Source organism: Equus caballus, chromosome 19, assembly GCF_041296265.1.
Source record: "Equus caballus isolate H_3958 breed thoroughbred chromosome 19, TB-T2T, whole genome shotgun sequence".
NCBI lineage: Eukaryota > Metazoa > Chordata > Mammalia > Perissodactyla > Equidae > Equus > Equus caballus.
This window is the reverse complement of record NC_091702.1, coordinates 36,646,157-36,668,879: the sequence shown is the minus strand read 5'-3', so window position 1 is coordinate 36,668,879 and position 22,723 is coordinate 36,646,157. Positions and strand designations below refer to the sequence as shown.

The window sequence follows — 22,723 nt, the reverse complement described above, 5'->3', positions numbered from 1 at the left end:
AGCCTTCCCTACAGCTAAATTTGGCCATGAGACTGAGTTCTGGCCAAAGGGTTGAAGGTGGAATGGAAACGTCCCCAGAGAGAAAGGGGACAACCTCATCCACTGGAATGCAGGAGCAGCCATCTTGGATCACTCAGTAGAAGCCACAAGCTGAGCATGGCAGAGGAACGCAGCAGGAGACTGGGTCCTTGCCTACCACTTCCTGGAACTCCTACTTTCTTCGGTGATAGAGAAATGAACATTGTCTCATTTCACCGCTATTACTGTTTTCTGTCACTTCACTTGAACTTAATATACTTGCTTTGTGATTCAAGTCCAGTTATTCTCCTTCTCTGTGCCTCAGTTTTCTTATTTATATAACAAAGAGGCTGGACTAGATGACATTAAGGTCCATTTCAGGTCTCACATTCTCCATGATTGAATGACATGCCATTAGGAAAAGATTCTGAATTGAAATCAGGATCTCAAAGAGAGATCCACACTCCCATGTTCACTCCAGCACTATTCACAATAGGCAACATATGGAAAGAACCCAAGTGTCCCTTGACAGATGAATGAAAAAAGAGAACGTGGTATATACAAACAATGGCATATTACATAGCCTTAAAAAAGAAGGAAATCCTGTTGTTCACAACAACATAGATGAACCTGGAGGATATTAAGCTAAGTGAAATAAGTCAGTCACAGAAGGACAAATACTGCGATTCCTCTTACATGAGATATCTAAAATAGTCAAATTCATAGAAGCAGAGAATACAACAGCGGTTGCCAGGAGCTGGGGGGAGAGGGAAATGGGGAGCTATTTTTCAATGGGTATAAAGCTTCAGTTAGGGCACATGAGTAAGTTCTAGAGATCTGCTGTACAACACAGTGCTTATAGTCAACAATACGGTATTGTACACTTTGAAATTTGTTAGGAGGGTAGACCTTATGTTAAGTGTTCTTACCACAAAAAACAAAAACAAAACAAAACAAAAAAACCCAAAGGGACACAAGGAAACTCTGGGAGGTGCTGGATATATCTATTACCTTGATTGTGGTGATGGTGTCCTGGGTGTTTGCATATGTTCAACTCATCAAACTGAACACATTAAACATGTATAGTTCTTTGTATATCAATTACATCTCAGTAAAGCTGTTAAATAAAATTAATAAATAAACCAGAAACTTCCTTCCTCCAGCAGCTTGGCTGACCTGCTAGTAGTGACTGGTCTCAAAATCTGTAAGTATGCTAGATCAGTATCAGTAGAAGCTACAGGAAGAGAGAGGGATCCATCCTGTCCAGATTGCCAGTATGAACAGCTATCAAGGAAGCACCTATCGCTGGATATTCCAGTGATATTCCGGTCAGCTCAGCCCTACCTAGAAGCTCATGAGACAAAGCTTGAGGCTTTGATAGTATCCACAAGTCTCAACTCAAAGCTTGTTCTGCCTATATCACCCCACGGTGGAGACAGGCGTGGGAATTAGATAACATTATAAATCTCAAATGATTAATTGTAATCATGCCCATGGAATTTCTTGGGATGGTGAATAACATTTTATGATCTATGATCACGAACATTTATGACTTGTTTATTTGCAAACACTCCCCATCAGGGCCAGGACTATGATAAAGCAACTAAGGTACTCAGGGAGCAAAATTTAAGGAGGCGCCCACTTTCAGGATCCTGCAAGTTCCTTAGCTTGTCCTTCAGTTTGGTTCCTCAGGAGCCTCATTTCCTAGCCCTGTTTCATCTTTTGTATTAACTATTTTTTTCTCCCAAAGAAATTCTACCTAATGGCTATGACTCATTTTAAATCTGCATTTTAACATTACCCATTTATTTCACATCAACTGAACTAACGACTATTTCTGCTGTTCCCATTGTGAAATATCATTCACAGTTACAAGCCCATTCTAGGCATTTCATACATCCTCATTGCCTTACATGTTTTCCTGGTTTCAAGAACAGATATTTGCTGACAACTTGTTAGAGTTCAAGATAAAGCATATGAAACAGACAATGAAAAGAAAGTATACAATTGCTCAGGTCATAATGATAAGCTTTCATCCTTTAGCACAGTACTTTCTAACCAACTAGGCTACTAACCTACAAGTATATTTTCAACAGTCTTATCATTATTTTCCAAAGCCTTGAACTACAAAGGGCCACACTGAATATACTGCCATCTTTCGAAAGCTTTCTCTTCTAATTTTATGGTAATCCTACCCACTTATCATCTGAAATAAAAACTCAAGAGTCTTCTTTGACTTCTCCATCTCTTTCATCCCTTACACATCTAAGGAATCAACCAATCCATCCTTGCCCGCCTCTCCATCCCCACAGCTTGCACCCTAGTTCAGGTTCTCATCATTCCTGGCAGTACAGCTGCAACATCATTCATCAGCAATCTTTCTGACACCAGATTTGCTTTATTCCAGAAGTCTCATACTCAAATGGAAGATTCTGAAAAACAGCATCAAGGAGTGACATGCTTTGTGTGTAAGTAATAAACAGTGGGAGCACTGTGGCAAACTGCAGAATGTATGCCCCACCCAAAGGTGGAAGGTAATTCTCAGTTCTAGTTGATTGTTGCCAGGCAGAAATTGAGAACTCCACTTTTCAGCAGAAGCCGGAAATCTAGATTCTCCCAAATTTTAAGTTTCAAACTAGTTTAAATAATTTAAGAATCGTTTGAATATCAAACAAAATACATTTGAAGATATCTGGTGTGAAAGCAGCCAGTGTGTGACCTCTGCCCTACTCTAGTTGATCACTCTGTCAGAGCTTATTTCTAAAATAGAGACAGCATCAGATCTCTGCCTTGCCTGGAAGCCATAAAAATATCCCCCTATGCCTATAGGAGAAATCCAACTCCTTGGCAGTCTAGTAAGAATGTTCACAACTCTGTGGATACACAACCATTCCTCTTATGTACCCTATATTCCAGCCAATTCAAATTGCTGGTATTTCCCTGACTACGTCCTATACTTTCTCCCTTGATGTCTCTCTTCACATTACTCTTCCCACTTCATCTTTCACTGGCCAACTCCAGACTCCAGCTATTTTTGGCCTATTCTCTGACACCTGCCCTGAGTGAGTCCCTCTCAGGCAGGACTCATTGCTACCTCTTTCTTCATCCATAAAACTTTTACTGGTGTCCTCTTGCGGCATTTGCTACCCTGTGTTCTGGTTTTGTGTACATGTCTGTCTCTTCCACCCTATTTTGAGCTCCTTGAGAAGGGACCAAGTCTTACTCACCTTTTGCATCCCCTAGCACAGTGTCTGGTACAAAACAGTAGGCATGCAGTAAGTGTTCCTTGACTAGTGGACAATTAAATGAAAGCAAAAATTCCAAAAAGCTTTTAAGTTGATTTTGTTGAGGTTAACATTGTGAATCCTCATCTGGTTTAGGTGAAACTACACTTCTTAGAGGAAAGCTGGGTTTAGAAGACAAAGGAAATAGCCTGGATGTTTGCGCAGCAATTATAACCATTTTCCTTACTCGAGGTAAGCAATAATAATACACATGTAGCATCTTTCTTGGTTGAGTTCTCAGCCCATGGCAGATAGGATTTCCTTCACCTTGTGTGTGTATCAATTTGCTTCAAGTTCACAGAGTCAATGTTTGGCAGAAACAATAGACATGAGAGCTCTCAATTTCCACGTCAGTGCTCTGAGTTCCAGAGCATACTGTCTCCATCATCAGTGTTCTCCTTGTCAAGGGTACACGGCATATACATCAGAGGAAGTTTATGAAAGAAGTTGGCTGCAAGACCCGCTTAAATATGCTTCTCACTCACTCATGTTCCATCAAGGAGAACACATCACAGACACTCCAAACAGTTACCTGGAGAGAGGACCATTCCAAAATTCTAGATAAATAATGTGTTTCTTGCAAGTGAAAATTCACTTCATGGTATGAATTTTTTGGTAACTCACTAATCCTCCCTCAAGCCCACTGAATTTTTTATTTCTCAAGATTTCTGCCATCCTCCCCCACACTTTCTAGTGACAGGGGGATGACTTCCGGGTTCTGAGGCTATCTCAGCCTCACTGTACAATCAGGAGACACATCCCCCCATACAGAGGTCTCATGTCTGCAATGCAACACAGAGTGCGGTCACTTAATAACACTCTGATTATGTCCCTCTGGGTCCTTCACTGGAAAACAGCAGGCACCACGCCTTTAAAATATGATTTTTGGGGTTTAATTACAGTTTGGTAAGATATAAGGCAATAGTGAAAGGCCTCAGACTCAGTGAGTATGAAAATAAAGTTTACGCTTCATTTTGGAAGTTCCAAAGTTAGAGTTTAAAACTTGGGACTTTAATTTTGATGTTACAATGAGAAGCAGCAGAAGTGACAACCCCAAAGTGTTGCATTGCCACCTTTATTGGGTTCATATCCTATGTGACATGGATTTTATATGTATTATCCAAGATCCTCAAAACAACCTTGAAAAATAGACATCATTATTCCCAATTTACAGATAAGAACACTAAGGCTGAAAGAGGTTAAATGATTTTCCCAGTGTTATTAATTGGCATGTAGCTGGGTCAAGATGCAAAAATTAGCCTTTTTGATTCTGAAAGTCCACACTTTTTCCAGCCCACTGTGCTGCAAAGAACATATCCAAGGAGATGGATAATAAAAATGATACATACTTCCCAAATTCATTTTTGCTTAGAGATGGAATTTTGAATTTTCCACTATATATGGATAAATATACTAACCTCTAAACTCCCTTGGTATCCAAAATAATTACCTTATTGACTAAAGAGAAGCTGGAAAAATATCCTCCTTCACTGTTCAACTCCCTGCAGTTTATTTCATACTAGGGACAGATACTATTTCTTAAAGCATAACAGAGTTTGTCTTTAAAATAAAAATTCATAGAAAGCCTTTCCCATAGGGAGTTGGATTGTGTTTTGAACGCCGTTTTTCAATGAATTCTGAAGAGAAGAAGAGGAAATATTAATAAGTTGAGTTTTAAAGTAAAATTGACATTGCCAAATGAATAATATTAGCCAAAGAATAGTTGAAATATAGGCAGGCCAATGCTTTGACCATCTGGTGCCTAAACTCAGATCACGCAACTATTACACATCAGGAGGAATGCACATAAGGCAATAGTTTAGAAGCTACCATCAGAGACAATGGTTAAACACAGGAGGGAGACAGAAAGAACAAATACATAACGTAGTTCTGAAGTATGATAAGAAATATGATATCTCTGATTAGCTTTGCAAATTAATAGTATTCTAAGAAGTTGACAGAGAGGTGAAAATTCTTTTTATTTTTTGTGAGGAAGATTCACCATGAGCTAACATCCACTGCCAATCCTCCTCTTTTTTTGCTTGAGGAAGATTAGCCCTGAGCTGTCATCTGTGCTGATCTTCCTCTATTTTACATGTGGGATGCTGCCACAGCATGGCTGATGAGTGGAGTAGGTCCGCGCCCAGGATCTGAACCTGCAAACCTTGGGGCACCAAAGTGGAGTGCGTGGAGCTTTAACCACGTGGCCATGGGGTCAGCCCAAGAGGTGAAAATTTAAGATCTAACACTTTTTAGGGAAGTCTTTCTTTAGACAATACTTCTTCTCTGTGCTCCAAATCTAGAAAAGGGAAGTGTGGGATGTGGGAGAAGAAGAGGGACCAGAGATATTTTCTCAAATAATCTGATGCTTTGGATACTTCAACATAGAGAGGCAAATGAGTGAGATCCCAGGATTCACTGAGAAGGATGAGATGTTCAGAGCCCAGAGGAGGGATTTACAAAGGACCATAGGATGCCTGAGACGAAAGAGCTGGGGGATTAACCAGTCCAACCAGACCATTTTACTGGTGAGAAATTGCAGCCTGGTGATGAAGTGGCCAGTTACACTGCTGAGTGGAGTCAGAGCTGCTGTTTGAACCCAGGTCTCTTGGCTTTCAGACCAGTGTTCTTCTCACTTCCACAAGACACTAGTGGAAACAATGGGGTAATACACGGCTATCACGAGAAGTCAAGGTGTATGCCTAATAGTTCAGGTTGGTGTCAGGGCCCTTTGTGACAAATACTTGAGGCCCTTGGGACTGAAGAGAAGAGGGATTTGGCCCAAAGACTCAATACTTATTTCTCCATGTTTTCCACTTATATAAATTCAAGACCAAATCAAAAACGAGGAGAATGGATAAACGAGTTTGGGGGTATATTCATACAACAGAATAGTGCTCAATAACAAAAAGGAACAGATCGCTTATACAACAGAGTAGATGAATGGATGAATCCCCCCAAACTGCATGTTGAATGAAAGAAGCCAGATACAAAAATAAATATGGTATGACTCTACTTACCTGAATTCAAAGAACAGACAGAAATAATTTACAGTGACAGGAGTCAGAAAGTAGCTGCCTCCGAGGGTGGCAGGTGGGAACTGGTTAGAAAGAGTCATGAGGAAAATTTGTAGGGTGATATATACAATTGTCAAATCTCCTCAGGAGTTTAGAGGCCTCACCAGAGATGCTCAGGATCTAAGCATTTCATTGCATGTAAATTATGTCTCATTTAAAAATGAGAAAAAAGAAGAAAGCATATTAATAAGTGATATTATAAATAAATATATTACAATATGCTAATATGTAATGGATAAAATATAAATAAAATAAATAAATACAAGGAAAAACATTAACTTTATACCTCATTTAACATAACGAATGTCTTAGCTAGGCAAGGGTTTAACTCTCAAACGCAAAAGAACAATCTAGGGGCCGGTCCAGTGGTGCAGTGGTTAAGTTCGCATGCTCCGCTTCAGTGGCCCGGGGTGCGCCCGTTCGGATCCCTGGTGTGGACATGGCATCGCTTGGCAAGCCATGCTGTGGTAGGCGCCCCACGTATAAAGTAGAGGAAGATGGGTACGGATGTTAGCTCAGGGCCAGTCTTCCTCAGCAAAAAGAGGAGGATTGGCCGTAGTTAGCTCAGGGCTAATCTTCCTCAAAAAAAGAAAAAAACAAAAAATCCAAAATTATGTTTTTTTCTTTTTTAAGGAAGGACATCATTAGAAAGGGATGCTCTATTTCTTTGCTGCCTTAAATAGCTCCTATTCATAACTTAACCTTTTTTTCATAATGAGATCTGTAGCTCTTTCAATCATCTCTTTCAATCAACCCTTTACAGAGAAAAGTTAAACAACAATTTTAGAGGAGGAAGGGATATTTGAAATCATCTGGTTCAAGCATATAACCGGGTAGTTGAGAAATCAGATTCAGAAAGGGCAGGTGACTTTACTGGAAGAGGCAGGACTAGTAGTTAGTTTTCTAAGGTTTCAGGATGAGCAGTTTTCAGTGTACCACACTGTCCCACAGCCTTGGGAGATGCCCTAAAGCTAGCCCACATTTAGACATCCAACTTTATAGAGCACTATCACTGAGAACACTAAAAGCATTAAGGTACAGATTACAGAGATTGTTTTTCTAAAGTGTCTTCATGTGGCTGACAAAAAGAATCCACAAAGATTGTGACTCATGAACACATTTTATCGCTGGGCTGGTCTTAATGAAGGATCATATAACCATAGTCCTGGTGCTCTCCTAAATCCCCTGACAGGTCAGGGACAGTCTGACGACCCCACAGCCCACAGCAACCTCTGCATTGGGACCTGAGAGGAAGAAAAGCAAATCCCCAACAGAGCACCCTGGATGCCTGCCACATCAGAGAGGTACACCTTTGCACAAAATGAGCCTGAGCTTGCTCTGGAGGCCGGAGGGAGCCAGAAACAAGGCTGGACGGGGACAAGAATGGTACTGCATTTCAGAACAGGCCGGGAGAGAAGTATGGCTCATGCCATTTCATATCATGGGCAAGTCACTTCGCTATACTTTCCTCATGTATAAAATGAGGATAATATCTCTTTGTGGGGTTGAGAAAACTCAATGACACAGTGGAAGTCCAAGTCCAGCCCTCTACAAATCCATGGATTCACTGTGGTAAGAGGTGACAGAATGTCTTCCCCTCGCCTTGAGAATAGCAATATGGCTTCCTTCCCCATGGTCAATATCTGGTCCTTTAGGTCTGAGGAAGATGTGGTGGATGCAGTTCAAACTCAGCCTCAAGTGACCCCAACTATCCCCTGAATTTACACATACCGGTTCCCAAACAGATAAGGGGTGCAACTGAACTACCACTCCCTGCCCCCACCAACAGCTGGAAAAAAAAAGAAGGCAACCTTGAGTTTCCGAGAATATGAAGGAATAAGAAAACACAGGGCTGGGAAAAACTACCTCTGTCTAGTGTTAAATCTTTATGTCCTTGGGTATTCTAGGAACTAGGACTGGAACAATACCAATTACCCTAAATTAAGTTGATTGGTTGGTGCATTTTTCTCATATCTTACATGTAAAGGAGACATTTATAATTTACTAGTTGTGGATACTAAAACTCAAGTTCAGAAAAGTACATATCCTCGATGGGCTGTATAACATTGAAGTGGTGAAAGTGGGTTTACACTCAGGCCTATCTGATTCAACCTGATGGCTTCTCCTCCTCTCTCTTGCTGTTTCCTCAAACAAATTACCCTTTTAGCAGATGTGTTCGCCCAGTCTTGGCAATGATTACCACATTTACTGCTCGTCTTAGAAGAGATGTGCAAAATGTTTGCTGGAATCTTGGGGGCTCTAACTATAGAGTAAACATCAGTTATCCTTGTCGACCTCATAAGGGAGTTCTGGGCCTTGAAATCTAACCTAGAGTAACAATCGACACTTGCAGATGGCTCTTAGATATTTAGATAAGACTCTATTAAAAGCACTAATAAATCCATCTCCCTGTTTATACACCAGACTGTCTGCCAGTTTCAGAGTTTAAAGCAGCCTTGTATAGGCCAAATGCCTTTCCCTACTGGTAGGTGCAGTCAGAGGCCTCTTTTTCCTAGAGAATTTTAGGTAAAGGAAGGAATCCTCTTTGGTGATTCTTATCAAGTTGTGAGAAGATAGACGTGTAGGAGATACGACTGCAAATTGTGACTCCTGTCCCCTGGTTTTAACTTCCAAAGTCTTATAAGAAATTGCATTTCAGATTTTCAAATAGGGAATGAAAACTACTCATGTGAAATGAAACTGCTCCTAACCTGAGGCTATCTATTTTCAAGGGGCAAAGTTCTTTCTAGAGTATTTTGAGAGAAAGAGGAGACAGTGAGGGGTGAGGGGCGGGATAAACCCAGCTTTTCTACGTGACCCTGACCATGTCAAATGCTTAGTACCTACAGAGCCTTAGGAAAGAACATGGGTTTAGAGTTTCCAAATGTGGGTTTGAATCTCCCCCATTATTTAGAAGCAAATTTACGTCACTAGAGATAGCGCTTTTTAATAATACGAGTTAACATAGATTAATCTCTGGCCCGAAGCTGTTCCACACTTTCCCATACTAGACAGATAGAGAAACAAGGTTTCCAAGGCTCCTGACTTTCTTAAAGTCATAAAGCTAAAAAGACGCAGTGCTAGGATTCAGACCCAGATCTTATAAAACCAAGGGCAAGGCTCTCCTTATTTCATTACCATTCTGCCTCCCTTTCTTGACTCGAGCAATGACCCCTTTATATTTCCTAACTTATTCTTGTTAAGTTTTTCTTTTACTCTTAAAGTAATGACAATACTTAGACAGACCTCTAAGGTGGAAAAGATTCCAGAAAGCAGGGCTGCAGGCGCAGAAAAAGCAAAAGACGGCTTAAATGCTTAATCACTGGCCATCAAACTTGAAATAGGGGCACTTTCAAGATTTATCACAAACCATGGACAAGGTCAGCAGCTCAGACTGAATTTTTCAGTTGGCTATGAGGGTGACTATTGTTCTCCTTTCCCCTGGCCAAAAGCAACCCCATGTAGCTATGAACACAAAGAACAGATGTCTTAGGCTGGAAATTAGGCAGGGATCCCAGATTATTTCTCAGCTCTTCTCTACCTCTAGAACCCATCAGTCTAGGAACAGTCAGAAAACAGAATAATATTATGTTTTTATTGAAAAAATATCGTGAATATACACATAGTGTCTTGATTAAGGATAGTGCAAATTCCTACTTCATTCATTAACCATAAAGAAGGCAAACATGTCAGCTTCCTCATCTTTAAATCATAAGGATTTAGAAAGTATCTTGAAAAGCCTGTGAAGCTCTGAGAGGTTAGGATTTTATGCCACATAAACACAAAGTTAGGCAACCAAGCTGGCCAAAAAACCCACGAATCGAGTCTCATGAGTCCAAGGCCCTTTTATGGAAAGATATGGAAAAGATTAACTCCGTAACTGGAAATATTTTAATTTCTATTCATTTGGGCTCTACTGCAAGTAATACAAACCATTTATTGAGTATTAACAAGCAATAAGAAATATGCATCAATTAAATGTTTTATGAAAACCTAGGTAGTGCTTCCAATAGAATTAAGCAGCTCATGGAATCAAACTGGAAAATTCATCCATGCATTCATTCGTGCCCTGAGCCCCTATTGTGTACAAGGTATAATTATAAGCCCTTCAGGGATAGATCATGGATGCCGCCCTTGTCAAGTTGCTCACACAGAAACAATAAGAAGAAACTCCATACAGGATTGGAAAGTTGACAAAGCTGAAAAGTCATGGAACACCCAATGCTTATTGTAGAAGGTGAGGGCAAATATGACCACCCTAAGACCAGCGTCAATTATTGCTATAGACATATGAACACACAGGAATGTTTTGTGCATGCCCTCCTCCAAGTCTGTAGACTAAAGAGAATAAGCTTTTATTTTATGCTTAAAGGGACAACATCAAAGAGTTTAAGGCTCAAGATGTGGGGAAGCCAAAGCTCAAACAAAGAGAAATCAAAACAGTAGTTTGGCAGTAGAAGCTTTTGATACATTTTTCTTTATTCTCCCTCTTCTTTAAAGAAAATTAAAATAAACATTTCCCAGAGTTTTGAAAAACCTAACATGACCCTACAGTTCTAGACAGAAGTAATATATGAAATTTATCTGAAATAAAAGGCAAAATTGCCTGAAAGCATTTGTTCTAAATCCTAGCAGACAGGTGTTCACACTATATGTAACAAAGCATTTGTTTCCTTATCAAAAATTCAAAGACATGTACAGGAACAAGATGCAGATGAGACAATTGTAATGGTTTCCCTGAAACAAACTATTGTCCTTGCCTATGAAGACTGGGCAGAAGCCTTGTCCTTGATTCAAGAACTGCTACCTTATTATTATGGACACTCTTCTGTTAGGTAGGAATGAGCATAGTCACCTTGCCCACGCATAAGATACAGCCTTTCCTTACAGTAGTGAATGTCCTTTCTTTCTGCCACTAGTGATGGTTGCTGGAGTTATTTCTCACTTGCCTCATAGCTTATTCTCTAGTAGTGTCAGGACTCTGTGAATAATTATTTTATCTAACACTGAATTAAATGTGCTTCCTTTTGGGTTAAAGGATGCAACTAATTTGTATGTGTCTGTGATACAATGAGGACAGGCAGGAAGGAAAATATACTGAACCAGGTAGGAGTTAGTTCTGCCAACGAACTCTTCCCAGGACTTTCAGTGAGACAATACTCCTTCTCAGGATGGAGTCGCCCCTTCGGTGAAACGAGAAGGCTGAAATGGATTCTGTTAAGCTCTATGAATTGTTATACTCATTCATCTCTGAACTACTGGGACACAATCCATCTGTAATTTGGGAGCTGCCCACATGTATTTTCACTGATCATTCAGCTCTTCTCACTTGGTGTCCCAGATGCTATGGCAAGATCTAGGATTGCATTATCTGGTCCATGGGAAAAACGTAACCTATGAACATTCATCCATTTATGAAATAAACAGTTATGGAACATCAGCTTTCTGTAAGGGCTTGTGCTAGGCACTGTTATAATGAACTAGACAAACAGGTTCTCTGCATTGCAAGAGCTCACCACCTGGTGGGAGAAACTGAGGAAATAAACAGATAAATTAAAATTTCAATGGTGCATTTTATGGTTGGATGGTGAAAAGTTCTTTAGGGTCAAAGATGAGAAAGCAGGTAACTTCCCCGGTGGGGAAGGCTGATGGCATGACATCTGAACTGCTGGGATAATCAGCCAGAGGAACTCCATGGAACCAGGCTCAAATATTTTATACTAGCATTCAAATTAGCACTGGACCTCAGGCCTATATAGGAAAGCAAACAAATAAAAAACCAAAAGAACCCAGACAAACTCAAAACAAACAAGCAAAAGAAATAACCGAAAAACGAAAACTGAAACCATGGACAAAAACTACGTTTGATGAAGGATGAAAATACAAGATGCAGCCTGAGAGAACATTTCTTTATGTTCCAGCCACTTGATACCACAACATGCATCAGCATGCTGACAAGAGAACAGGGTGTGTACAGAGACAGGTGAAACTTCAGACCCAAGGTAGGAAACATTTTTGTGGGACCGAATATACAGGTTATATAGACATTTGATGGACTGACCATTTTTTAATCTAAGTTTTTAAAAGGAGGGGTTTGTGGAGGATTTTGGTTTAATAATGAAATCTCAGTCTTGTTCTTCCTGAAGTGGGCAAAACTAACCTACGATAAAATAGCGATCCTTTTAATAGTAATGTGAACAGTACAATATAAACATATAAACATGGAATATACCCTGAAAAATATATGTCTAAGCATATTTTTCTCTTCCGAATGAGGAGAATCACAATACATCAATAGTCTATACAAAAAGAATTAACAGTGCTTGCTGGGGGTATCCTCGAAAAGACAGGTTAAACATCCTCATAATTTCTTGGGCACCTAGGGATTAATTTACTTCTTTGTGGTTCTTGGTTGTAGGAAAGATTCTAAAGAAAATAAGTGAACTTGGGGCTGGCTGAGAGTGTAAAGTGGCTGGATTTGTAAGTGAAGACATTTTGCTTAGTGAAATCTTTCATCAGATAAACTGCCAAGGCTCCACCAGCCCTTCAAGAACAGACAAACGTGTTCAAACCAGTTTTGCCTGCAGACAGAAGGATGCTAATTGCTTTACCCAGATTCTCTTGAACCTTCTTGCATGCAGAAGCATAAAAATAGCCAAGCTGTATACACTGCCTCTAGGATCCAACTCTCCACCTGTGGAAAGGAATGCAAGTTTCAACTCTGTCTCACTGCCACAGGTTTGCTTTGCAGCCTAATTACCAACTAAGTTTGATGACAGTATAACTGGCTCCAGGGGCTTCTTGTTCTTTCCAAACAAAACAAAAACCAAATTCCTGAAGCAAGACTTGAAATGTGCTGCTGGGAATCCAGAATCAGTGATGCAATTCCAAACTGGGGCTTGTCTCCTCCTTATCTTCACATCATCAGCTTCCCTGGAGAGCCTGTCTCCATAAGTGTAGGCCAGCTTTGACAAATATTTACTGACAAATGACTATTATTTTAATAGTAATAATCATTTGCCATCATTTGCTGATTTACAGCCAACAACACTTTCATAGACGCTATCTCACTTGATGGCTACATGTCTGTGAGGAAAATACGCAGAGTAGGGCTCATTAATTTATTTAACTGGATGAAAGTTTACACTGCTGCCGAGTGGTAAAACTTAGAGCAGGAGATCCAGTGTTATTGATCTGTCACATGCTTTCCCCTCTAGTCCTTCTTTTATGAAGGAGGAAGACTCTGGACTGTTAGCCACTTGAGATAGTTCAGAGGCAAGAGAACCAGGACCCCCTCACCAGCCTACCTAGGAATCCATGGTATAACCTAAGCTATCTCTGCAGTGTATTACCTTCAGAAGAGCTGACTTTGACAACATGCAAACCTATTTAATGCTGAAATGGGCTGCCCTTGAAATGGTAGCTCCCTGCCACTGAAGATGCTTAAGCAGAACGTTGATAATCACCGACCTGGATAACTGTAGAGGGGACTCCTTTATTGAGTGAGGCTTTTCAAAATAATCTCTGTTTAGAAAATTGTGAAGAGTATTAGCTTTTAATTGCTGCCTAACAATCTTAGTGGCTTAAAACAACATACATTTATTATCTCATAGTTTCTGACAGTCCGTGCATAGTTTTGCTGGGTCCTCTGCTCTGAGTCTCATAGGCTGCAATCAAGATGGCTGAGATGCATTCTCATCTGGAGGCTTGACTGGGGAAGAATATGTTCCCAAACTCATTTAGGTTGTTGGCCAAATTCATTTTCTTTTAGTTCTATGACTCAGGGCCCTGGCTTTTTGTTGGCTATTAGCAGGAGGCCACCCTTAGGTCCTAAAGGGTGCCCACAGTTCCTAGAGGCCACTCACAGTTTCTCACTTCATGGGTTTCTCCAACATGATCACTTACTTCCTCAAGCGTACAAGAAGAGTCTCTCACTCCAGTCTGTTAAGATGGGCTTTGATATAATGTACTGTAATCATGGTAGTTATTGCAATACCTTTGCCATCTTCTATTGATCAGAAGCAAGTTACAGACCCCACCTGTACTCAAGGAGAGGGAATTACACAAAGATGTTAATAATGGCTGTCACATTAGAACCTGTCCCCCACAAGTGTCTATGTAGAAAATATAAGATCTTTTGCAACTTTCTTTTCTAATCTCTCAGAATAAATACTGCAACTTTCCATCTACTGGAGCCTCACTGAAATCCAGGAGACACATATTTAACATCATCCTTATGAGACCCTCCTTTATTGTTCTGAGGGGAGCAGGTGGTAATGCATATCCAGAGAGTGGAGTGCTTAGCTCATATGGCCAACAACAGTCATCCTGATGATACATAGTAAGTACATGTAGCTTGATACATTATCATAATGAAGGAGGTACTGCTTTATCATGGAGATCTAGATTGAGAGTCAAAAGACTTGGTTTCTCATCCAGTTTTCCCAAGGACTCGTTGTGATCTTGGACAAGCCACATCCAAAATGTTATGATTCTAACATTATGTTGAGAAAAACCCCATAAATTCTGAGAGATCTCTCTGACCCAGGTCCCCACCCAATCCATACTGTGTACATCTAATACCAAGAGGGACTGGGGGATCAGGCCCACAGGGTTCTCTGCTTGCTGTCCAGGCTCCCTCCTTAGAAAGTGTACCCTGGTCAGATAGTACAGACTGGATATGTGCCCAGCTAGAGACCAAAAATGTCACTTTAAATCCAGGCAAGTGGGACTGGGATGAGGTATGGCTGCTCAAGCCTAAAATAATCAGGAATCTCCAGCAGCTGTTGAGACAACTACTACCAGGAACTCCCCTCTCCCCTGGCTGTCCGGCCTCAAATCCTTGAGCTCTAATCCCTAATTTTGCTCTCCAGACAGATATCTAGATGATCCTATCCATAGTACCCCATGACACTCTCGGTCTTTGCACTATCGCTGCTTTCAAAGCTATAGGGATGTTGCCATGCTGTAGGAATGTGCTGCTCATCTCCCTCCTCTCCATCCCTTGCCAACTCAGATGATCTCAACCAAAGTCCATTAAAATATGGAGCTCTTGCCTGGCCCCATCTCCTAGTAGCCCCTTGTGCATTTTGGGGAGCGTAACAGAATGATGATAAAGAAATCTCAGCATCCTCGCACAGATTACTTTCATAATCCAGGCCACAGACCCTTGCTGCAAATCTTACTTAAATCTATTGCCCATCTATTACAAAATATAAAACACTGTAGGTTTGAGATTTCACAAAAATCTTGACACAACTTCAATATTTCCATGTCCCAAAGGATGGTTGATTTGTGATGCAACAGTCAGTTCAACAATCCAGGATAACCATGGAATTTGAATAGGTTCCCAGACTCTGCAATGATCTTGGCCCATAATGCTGAGCCTCTTACTATATATAACAAGACAGATCAACACGTCACTCAGAATTGTACAGGTACATATAGAGACCTCTGGGGTTTGCTGAGTGCACTGGAAGTTGCCCAGAAAAAATCTCCTTCGCTGTTTCTCAAGTGTGTGTGTTTGTTGGCAGCAGGGCTATTTTTAAACAATATTTAGACTCTGGGGATGGTGCATATTCTATTTTTTCATCATATAAGTTTAAAAAAGCTTTCCTGAGTTCTATATTTTTTACCATCAGTGTCAAAGCTTAGATATGCCTGAAAATGATAAAGAGCTTCTGTTTTTTCTGGTGTGTGTGGAAATTACAAAAAGTGTCCATTTCTTCCCTTTGCATACATCAGTCATTATATTTTTACAGAGCTTATTCATATCCCTGACATTTATACATGGCAATTTATACTTGGTGAAATTTCTTAACATGTCTTTTAATCTTCAAAATATTCTTCTGAGTCAGAGACGGCAAGAGTTAATTTTATTTTACAGAAGTGAAAACTGAGGCTTTACAGCATTTTCCAGGGTCAGATGGTAGGTACACAGCAAAGCTGGGGCGAGAATTAAGGTCATTCTTGTGCCAACCATGAACTTTTTCAACTCAGTGTTATTGCCTCAGATCATAAGAATTCAGGTGTCGACTCTGCCATTTTTAGCCATGTATTCGGATTATTCTCGTCACCTCTCTGAGCTACTGTTTCCTTATTAGGAACATATAGCTGGTAATATCTGAAGTTTGTACCTCACACAGTTGTTCCAAGGATAAAATGAGAAAAGGAATGGAATTGGGTCTTCTACTAGAAAGTGTTAAACAGCTGTAGAAGAGCATTTTACTAGAGGTATAGGGCATGCATGTAGATTTGGGGAGGGGAAGTGGGTAACTCCCAATGGCCAGAAATGGTTGAGGTTGTATCAAGGTGGAACGAGGCTATAGGAACTGGCTGGATCCACAGCACAAAGTAGTCTATGAAAAGCTCCTGGGAAGGAGCAGAGGAGTGTGTGACTCAGCGAGACAAGGACCATGAGTTTGGCATTCTGTAAGAGGTGGGAAGGAATGGTGATTAGAAGGTAGAGAGAGGAGGTGGAGAGAGTGAAGCTCTTGTTCAGATCACACAAGAATGATGAGAACTAGAGAAGGGTTCTAACAACTGGCTTTCACAGAAGATTCTTGTGCCTAGGAAAGGGGTATCCCATTTGTTTTTAATTTAGCAAGGCAATATAGAATCCTCTATGTGCTGGCCACTAGGGGGGATATGGGGACCAACAAGATGTGGTCCTTGCCTTCAAAAGTTCATAGCCCAGTGGGAGAAAGAGACAGAGGAAAATATAGGTATTTTGAGAAAAATGGAATATTACAGGCACAAAGTTAGATCATAATACTATACACATAACATATACATATATACACAATATATATTATATGTAATACATACAATACAATATATGCCATCGTATTAATGATAATACAAGCTAACAGCCATGAAGTGTTATGAGGGGACCGGGCCCTGTTTTGAGCACTTTACATATATCACCTCATTTAATATCCACAACAACCCGAGAAGATGCTGGTGTCCCTTAAGATTCCTGATACACAGACGAGGACACTGAGGCCCAGGGAGGTCTATAAACCTGCCCAGGCCCTGCGACTGGGAAGGAGGGAGCTGAGACTCTAATTCCAGCCCCATCTGTCTGGCTCTGTGCTGAGAACTTTGGTCCCCTCTCCCCAGAACTTTCTTTTCTCTCCCAGCTTATTTCTCCCCCAGCACTTATTACCTTCTAATATTCTACCCAACTTACCAATGATTTTGTTTATTGCCTGCCCATTTGAATGGAAGCTCCACAAGGGCAGGAATTTTGTCTGTTTCTCACTGTCTTGCTTACTGCTGTATCCTCAATAACCAGAACAGTACCTGAGACACAGTATGTGCTCAATAAAATTTGTTGATCAGATAAATGAATAAATGTTAAGAAATCACCTTATCCTATTGTGGGTCTCCTGCCTAGGGAAACGTGGCCAGATGGAAACACCTGGAAGAGAAATGAGATGCACCATGAAAAGGTAGACAGAGAGGAAAATAGAAGAATGGAAAAAGTAATGTAGACACAGAAAGACTGAAACGCAGGTGGTTGGGAAGCAGATGGGAGGAAGAGAGGTTGTTTGCAGGTCGGTGAGGAGAAGGAGTATGAGAGAGATTTACAGTCCACATTCCAGCAGGCACTCAGCTCGGAACACACTCGGAGCTCTGAATTCACTCACGTATTGCTCTTTCACATAGTTGAAGAAAGGAATCTTTCCCCCGCCCTACCATTTGGCTCTTGCCCTCAACCCCTCCTACTGCTGAAGTGCAGGGCTCCCAATATTTTCTTCCTCTCCACTCCTCTGCCCGTTGTGGGAATGTCAGTCAGCTCAACTTCCACTTCCTTTCGTGCTGTCAATGACCCGACAGCCTGAAATGCAGTCATTAAGTCTTTCACCAAGTAGGAAATTGAGTAAGATGTCTTATCTCTTACCCGGGTTTCTGATTCAGCTGTGCAGAACCACCATATGATGGAAGTAGTCATGTTTCCCTCTTAAGTTACTGCTATTTTGTTTGTACTATTTATATCAGCAAGGAAATAAATGTATGGGGTGATGTGCTGCGGGGTGGGAAATTATCTCCCCACAAGCATGCATGTGGGCAGTAGTATGTTTATGTCACTATTATTCTAGCTTTGTTTCAAAAGAATGCCAGATTGGAGCGACAAGCTCTAGTTCTACTATTCCTTTACGTGATATGGAGTGATGTGGACCAGTCACATACAAATCTTGTTTCCTCATTTGAAAATAAAGATGGTATGAGAGGGGAGGTAGTTGTTAGATTGTTTTGAAGTTTCTGCCATTAATATTAAAATTTTATTAATATTAAAATTTCTCAAATCTCCTATATAATCAATCTCTTTTCAATAGCCCTAGTCAATGGAAATGCTTGCATCAGCAGTCTACATATGGTTTCTGCCATTTATTCATTCACCTATTCAGTAAGTATTCTTTGAACAGCTACAGTGTGTGAGGAACTAAACCTGCCCCAAATCTGACTAGGGAAGGGGCAGAAGGAGATAAGATAAGACTCTACCATCATCATGGGATTTCATATCTAGTAGTAGAGCCAAGGTATATTCAACTAAATAGCAAATAACACAAGACCAAAGTGATTGAGGATATCACAGGGGAGAGCTACAGAGACGACAGTGGGAGTTCAGAGGAGAGGACTGTCACTTTCAGCCAGGGTGATTAGGGCACTATCTTTTCAGAGGAAGAGGTAATTGAGTTGGGCCTCACAGGATAGTATACGCACATGCTGGTGGTGGTAACAGTGGTGGTGGTGGTGATAATGGTAGTGGTGGTCGTGGTGATGGCTATGGTGGTGGTCGTGGTGGTGATGGTGATGGTGGTGAAGGAATTCCAGGCAGAGACAGCAATACAAGCAAAGACATGGTGATGAGAAAACCTATGCTAATGTGAGGGAAGAATGAGGAAGTCAGGGGAAATGGAGTTAGAAGTCAGATGACAGAGGACCTGGAACACCAGTCTAAGATATCTAGAGATTATGTGATGGATATTATTTGATACTGCATATTAAGCCACATTCCTGTTTGTAGGAAGTCTTCTGCCTTTTAAAATGTAGAATGTCTATCCTAAGACACACTGACCATACAAGATTAATAGGGCAGAACTTTCCAGATGAGACCTTCACCTAATTACTGGTAAAAGTTAACGGGGCAAGAATGTACACTGAGGATGGCAGGATGTCTCCAATAAGTAAATCTGCAGAAACCAGAGAGTATTTTGTTAGCCCTCTTACCCAAACCAAACATAAACTGGATGTGTTCACAAATGGCAAAAAAAAACACCTCAGTGTATAAGAAAGCATGAGCTGCTGCTCTCTCTCAAGAGGTAACCTGTCCACGGGAGTCTGGAAGTGTTTGCAAGTGTACTCTTCTCTCCAGCCAGTCCTCTGGCAGCTGCTTCTGAACCAAAATAAGTGAGAGGCTATAGAGTACACGCTGTACTCCACGTAGAGCGGCACATAAAGACCTAGGGGAGGAGAGGGTGAGGGGAGAGGCTGAGGGGGTGGAGAGAGGAAAGAAAGGCTCACCGGGTATCCTAGGTAACCAGAAAACATCTTGTACATTCTGCCTGGGAGTTCAGTGGCACATGGAGGAAAAATGTGCCCTACTTCTGTCAACATCAACAGCATGGGAACAGGACATCTCTGTACCTCAGTCAAGGTGGGAGCAGAGATTTCCAAGGCCTTTAAATCTTAAGCATCTGGCAAGAAAAGAAACGCACAGAGTTGGAGTGTGTGTGTGTGTGTAGTGGAGGGTTGTACTGGAGTTTGGTGGTGAAGAAAGCTCTCACAGTGCAGAAGTTTAGAGGGAGGTCTTGTGAAGGCCCCAGAGCATTGGGGTTCACTAGTTCTGAAGGCAGCATCCAATCAACTCAAGGGTTGGGTAGATATCCTGCAAGGGAAGGGCTCAACCCACACTCTCCAAAGACAGAACATGAAGACATCTTGCTATCATCCTCAGTTTGGCAGACCACAGGGTTCTGGGGAGACAGAGTAATGGCCTTTGTATGTCCACAAATTAGCATATCAGTGTCCTAAGAATTATGGCTAATTTATAGCTAATACTTAAGAAGGGCACTTATAATGTGCCAGGAACTGTACTGAGATATATGTATATGCATGTACACATATATATGTATTTACATATGTATGAATATATATGTAAATGGTATACATGTATGAATATATGTATATATTTGTATATAAACACTTACACACATTCTCATTTAATCCCCATACCAAGCCTGTTACAGGAACTCTTACTACCTTCATTTTAGATTTGAAAACTAAAACACAAAGGAGGTAAGAATCTTTGCCAAGATCGACTAACTAGTTTATGGTGGAACTGGGATTTTGAACATAGACAGCCTCAATGTCCATGCTGGAAAAAAAACAGGTGGATCTGCCAAACATAACGAGAAAGTGTACTTTCACACACATGTGAGCTCCAGTGTAAGTATGCACACACACATACACATGCACACACATATGAACACTCAGAGAAAGTCAGATACCACTGCACCTCTACAGAAACGAACTTCAGACTATAAAGGCAACATAGATGATCATCACTCTACGACTTTATCACAAAGTTATAAAAAAAAATCATTGATGATATTAATAATCAGTACTAACTTTGGCATATGGTCTTATACTTCATAAACAACTTCCAAAATCAGACATTAACATAGAATGTGGTGAGGTAGAAAACCATAAACAGAAGAGGCAAATGTTTTCTGCTTATTATGCAGCTGCTTCTGGTCACTTAAGATGAGTTTCTGCCAATCCATAATAGCAACACGATTCTCAGATGTCCCCTCGTCCTCATTCCCAGCACCACTATCCCACTCTATTTCAGCCTTCTAAGCTCAGTATGTCATCATCACCTTGGCCTTTGATGGCTAAATTTATGAAGGGGACTGTGAGGTTTCATTTTGGAACTCAGATGAAGCCAGAGAAATGTGCCAAAGACGACGCTGGACATATGGTACTTAAAAATGATTCTGACAGAATTCAGAATAAGCATGCCCACTGATTCCACATCTGTGGTAATGCAGCTGACGTGCTGTTCAGCACAAAGTAACCACTCCCTCGTGCATGCCGGGTTCACGATCTTGCATGTGGTTCAAGGAGAGACAGAGCTCTTTGAGGACTGCACCATTCCCAGCAGCTCACAGAGCAACTCAAAGAGATACCATGCAAACTCAAACAGTAATTCCCAGAACTTTGGAAGGGGCTGTCATTCTAGATCAGGGCTGTCCAACAGAACTCTCTGTGATGATAAAATAGTTCTTCTGTGCTGTCCAATATGGTAGCCACTAGTTATATGCGATTGTTGAGCTTTTAAAATGTGGCTAGTGCCACCGAGAAGTTGAATTCTTAATTTGAAAAGTTAAAATTTTATTTAACTTTAAATAAGCCACATGTGGCTAGTGGCTACCACATTGGACAGTGCAATTCTGGGTCCCTAGACCAGCATATTCATTTTATTCCTACCATAAGTCATCCCTTTTAAACCTCACACCACCCAAATGAGTGAATGTATGCTTTTCAGAGAATGACACTGGACTGCAGAGGATAAATTACTTGCTCAAAATCACACAGTCATTCCACAGTAGAGCCAGGATTACAATATAAACCTCTTGATTACTCTGGTTCTTCTTCCAGTTAAATACATATTTCTGAGATGAAATTATGATACAAATAAATAGATGGTTGTGAGTCATATCACGACTGCTAATCTCCTATTTTCTCCTTAAAATTAATGACTTTGGTAGTAGAGTATACTTAAGATCTGTTTTTAAGAATTAGCAACCACAACAACAACAACAAAAGAAGTCAGCCTCAGAGACTAGGTAGATACACACAGGGCAGAATATAAAAGTTTATGACTAACAAATAACAGAATTGGCAAGTTGAAGACATAATTTGAAAATCCTATATTAAAAATTATTATTAAAAGCATAATCTTTTTGGACTAATAAAAATATGCTAAAAAAAAACCCATGAGAATCTTTGCTCACCAACTACTATAATTCCACATCTTACCTCTGTTATTCGCTGACTTTATTTCACTTCATTTATCCTTCGTCTTTCTATACTAAAGCAGTTACAGATTGTCATAAAATCCCAAAGTATTTTGGAGTCATGGGAATGCAAAAAAGCCTCATCAAAACAAAACATTTTAATTTGTTTTACTTGTTCTTTTTTTATTAACATTTACAACATAGACATTTTGTTTGTTTTTTTCCTCCCCCCGTGCAAATCTGTACCTAATAAAAAATGTTTCCAAACTGGGATGCCAAGTTTCCATTCAAATACTATTTTATTTTATATCCCTGG

General features: G+C 40.5%; 1 protein-coding gene and 1 long non-coding RNA gene across 18 annotated transcripts in view; one reads left to right on the top strand and one right to left on the bottom strand.

The window, feature by feature from the left end:
* The window catches only part of LOC138919167 (uncharacterized), a 34,606-nt gene extending 22,405 nt beyond the window's left edge, over positions 1-12,201 (top strand). For both annotated transcript variants that reach the window (XR_011429141.1, XR_011429140.1), the window contains 3 exons: positions 2,426-2,486; positions 3,399-3,494; positions 7,572-12,201. This is a non-coding gene — a long non-coding RNA (uncharacterized lncRNA). The remainder of the gene's footprint in view (positions 1-2,425; positions 2,487-3,398; positions 3,495-7,571) is intronic.
* The window catches only part of LPP (LIM domain containing preferred translocation partner in lipoma), a 637,546-nt gene that overhangs the window by 24,641 nt on the left and 590,182 nt on the right, over positions 1-22,723 (bottom strand). The window lies entirely within an intron of this gene.